Below are 4,568 nucleotides of genomic sequence, written 5' to 3' on the forward strand. Positions count from 1 at the left end.
GGCAGTTTGAGCAGACCCCAACACTCCCAGACCTATCTTACACTTTATTTGGAAATAGGGTCTCACTGAGTTGCTGAGAGCCTCACTAAGTAGCTGAGGCTGGCTTCGAACTTAAGCGATCCTGTATCAGCCTCCCAAACTCTGGGATTACAAGTGTGCGCCACCACGCCTGGCTGTAGTTATGCATCTTAATGGAGTACAAGATGGTAGGGGCAGAAATGCACACATTACTCATTTAGCCCTTCCCCAATTCCCTACCCATGCCTTCCCCCTTCCCTCCTCATGTTTGACTTAGTGCTTAGTGATTGACTTTGATGTTTGTGAATGTATATCATGCACATTAGGGAATTTCCCTCTTCCCTCTTATTGTCCCTCTCAGGTCGCCTTATTTGCTCATCTCTAGTTTCTCCTTTGTCTAGTCTTCCTCCAATGACCCATTTTCTCCTTAGCTTCCACATATTAGGAAGAGCATCGGATTTCTTACTTTTTGTGACCAACTAATCTCAACTTAGCATAATGTTTTCCAGTTCCATCCATTTCCCTGCAAATGACATAATTTTGTTCTTTATGGCTGAGTAAAATTCCAGGGTCTCAGTGAGTTGCTGAGGGTCCTGCTGAGTTGGTGAGGCTGGCCTGGAACCTACAGTCTTGTCTTAGCCTCCTAAGTACTAGGATTACAGGAGTGCACCACTGTGTCTATCAGGAATATATTCTCTGACATACATACCATTTATTACTGGTAATGTTAATGCTCAAGACAGAATATCTTTGTTTCATTAAATTGCTTTTGTATAAGCCAGGCGTGGTGGCACATGCTTGTAATCCCCGCACTTGGGAGGCTGAGACAGGAGGATTGTGCAGGTTCGAAGCCAGCCTCAACTGGCTTAAGAGACCCTGTTTCCAAATAAAATATAAAATAGGTCTGGGAGTATAGCCCGAGGTAGAAGGCCCCTGGTTTCCATCCCCAGTGCCACCAAAAAAATAAGTAAATAAAATAAATTGCTTTTGTATAGCTGGGTGTGCTGGTGTACATCCCAGTACTTGGGAGGCTGAACAAGAGACTCGCAGCCTCAGTCTACTTAGTGTGAGGCCCTCCACAACTTACTGAGACTGTTTCAAAATAAAGAATAAAAAATAGGGGCTGGGCGTGGTGGCGCACGCTTGTAATCCCCGTGCGTGGGAGGCGGAGACAGGAGGATCATTCAGGTTCGAAGCCAGCCACGCTGGCTTAAGAGACCCTGTTTCCAAATAAAAAAGTATAAAATAGGTCTGGGAGTGTAGCCTGGAGGTAGTAGGGTTTCCAGGAACCCCAGTACCACAAACAACAACAACAAAAAATAGGGTTTGGGGTATAGATCCAGGGTAGAATGCCCCTGGATTCGATCCCTAGTACCACAAATACAAAAACACTGCCACCCCGCTTTTGTAATGAGTATAAAGCTACTTTAAGGATGATTAGACTGTTTTACTAAAACCTATTATGGTGGCTGTGCTTGGTTGTGCAAGCTTGTAATCCCAGCGTTTGGGAGGCTGAGACAGGAGGATTGTGGTTTGTGGACAGCCTCAGCTACCTAGTGAGGCCCTTTGTAACTCAGTGAGAACCTGTTTCCAAATAAAGATTAAAAAATAGGGCTGGAGGGCTGGGGGTGTAGCTTGAAAGTAGAATGCCCCTGGGTTCCACAACCTAGTACCACATACACACAAAAAAAGAATAAAAAAATAGGGCTGGGATTGTTGCTTAGAGGTAGAATGTGTATTGGGAATGCTAAAAAGAATATTCTAGTAGAAAAATGTAGGTGGCAAACTATATTATATGCATAATAAAATAATTTGTTTCTATTAAAGTCAATTCATTCATTCTGGTTTTTTTTTTTTTTTTTTTTTTTTTCCGCTGCCGTACTAGATATTGAACCCTGGGGCATTCTACTTCTGAGCTACATCCTGCCCTGTTTTTTATTTCTTATTTTAAAACAGGGTCTCACAAGGTTGCAGAGGGCCTCACTAAGTTGCTGAGGCTGGCAATGAACCAGTGATCCTCCAGTCTCAGCCTCCCAAGTCTGGGATTACAAGCATGCGCCAAGTAAATATTTTTTTAAAGAGAGATGATTGTTTTTCTTTTATCTCCTTAGGATAGCAGTGAGATTCACTTCAAAGTGAAAATGACAACACATCTCAAGAAACTCAAAGAATCATACTGTCAAAGACAGGTTTGTATGTTGTATTAAATACAGTGCTTTGCCATATATTTTTCTTTTATTGAAGGTTGTCAAAAAATATGATCCCATTATTTTCACCATTAAGAACTCAAGAAAAGCACTCTAATTTTATCGTTGTATTTGGTTTAGTTCCTGTTAATCCTTGTGTAGTCTATTACAAAGTTCAAATTCATAAGACATCAAGTAGTTGTAAAAGTAACTCCCTTGTAAAGACATCTCAAATGAATGCTTCTCTCCTGATAGCTTACTAGGTTATATAATAATAAATACAAGTAAGTTTTGGTGATTATTCTGAAATTTCACTGTGGTTTTAAACCTGTGTATTTAGCCATATGTTAAAATTTATGAAACTTATGACTGAATGCCTCTAAGTCAGAGCCCCACCCAGGCAGAATGATAAGGCATCGCCCAAGGAGCCTCGGTTGGCCCGGGATAGTCTGTCCCCTATCTTCCCTGCCGGCTGTACGCCCTGCCTGGTTGTCCTACGTGGGGCGACCCCTGCCGGGCGCTGGCCCCGGGGTCCAATGCAGAGAGCCCTTCCTCACGGGAAAGGGGACCGTCCTCTCGCCGGTCACACAGTGCACGTTAGTGGGGAACCTGGCGCTAACCCATTCTTAGACGACCTGCTTCTGGGTCGGGGTTTCTTATGTAGCAGAGCAGCTCCCTTTCTGCGATCTATTTGAAGTCAGCCCTTGACACAAGTGTTTTTTTTTAAAAAAAATTTAAGAAACAATATTATTATTAATGTATTGTCTTTATGTATAGCACTATAAATTGCTTCTAATTCCATTTTTTTCCCTTTGGTATTGGGGATTGAACCGAGGGGATTATACCTGCAATCCACATTCCCAGCCCTATTTTTTTTATTCTTTTATTTTGAAACAGGGCCTCACTAAGTAGCTGAGGCTGGCTATGAAACTGCGATCCTCCTGTCTCAGCCTCCCAAGTACTGGGATTACAAGCATGTGCCACCATGCTGGCTCCATTCCTTCTTTTTTTTTTCTTTATTCTTTTTTTGTGGTACTGGGGATGGAACCTGGCGTATTCTACCTCTGAACTCCACGCCTGCCCTATTTTTTCATCTTTATTTTGAAACAGGGTCTCATTGAATTGCAAAGGGTCTTGCTAAGTAGCTGAGGCTGTCCGCAAGTCTCATCCTCTTCTCACAGCCTCCCAAATGCTGGGATTACAAGCGTGTGCCACCACGCTTGGCTCCAATCTTTTTTTTTTTTTTTTTGGTACTTGAGATGAAACCCAGGGGCATTCTACCTCCAAGCTACACCGCCAGCCCTACTTTTTATTCTTTATTTTGAAACAGGGTCTCACTAAGTTACAGAGGGCCTCCCTAAGTAGCTGAGGCTGGCCTTGAACCCATGCTCTTCCTGTCTCAGCCCCCCAAATGCTGGGATTATAAGCATACACCATTATGCCTGGCTTTCATTTCATGGTTTTTTTTTTTTTTTTTTTTGGTGGTACTGGGGTTCCTGGAAGTCCTCCCACCTCTGGGCTACACTCCCAAACCTATTTTATATTTTTTATTTATTTGGAAACAGGGTCTCTTAAGCCAGGGAGGCTGACTACGAACCTGTGCGATCCTCCTGTCTCCGCCTCCCAAGTGCGGGGATTACAAGCGTGCGCCACCACGCCCGGCATTCCATGTTTTTAACACCAAGGAGTTTTCTCTTTTTTTCTTTTCGTGATACTGGGGATCGAACCCAGGGGCATTATACCTCAGAGCTACACCACCAGCCCTATTTCTTATTCATTAGTTTGAATCCTGGTGTCACTGAATTACAAAGGGCCTAAGTAGCTGAGGCTGTCTGCGAACTAAAATCCTCCTGTGTCAGCCTCTCAAATGCTGGTATTATAAACGTGTATTACCACACCTGGCTTTCCAGCCCAGTTTTTATTCTTTATTTTGAAACAGGGTCTTACTAAGTTGCAGAACCTGGATTCTTCTGTTTCAGCCTCCCAAGTACTGGGATTACAAGCGTGTACCACCACACCCGGTATTTATTTTCTTTTTTTGACATTAAAAGACTTTCGTTTTTGTTTTTAAATTTTTTTAAATTGGTGCATTTATAGTTTCACATCATAATGTATTTTATAGTGATGACCTCCATGTGTACAGACAGCCCTGGGTGGGCCTTCCTGGGAACTGGGGATGTATACAGCTCAGTGGGAGAGCCCACACCTAGCATGCATGCAGCCTTGGGCTTGATTCCCAACACTGCAAAGTAAGTTTATACATAAATAAATTCAAATCTGGACTGGAGTCTAGTTAATTTAGGCCTTCATGTGGTACATTGTTAAAAAAATAAAGTAATTCCTTTAATCTGCTTGATTCATATT

The sequence above is a fragment of the Muscardinus avellanarius genome (assembly GCF_963383645.1).
Source record: "Muscardinus avellanarius genome assembly, chromosome: 2".
Taxonomy (NCBI): domain Eukaryota; kingdom Metazoa; phylum Chordata; class Mammalia; order Rodentia; family Gliridae; genus Muscardinus; species Muscardinus avellanarius.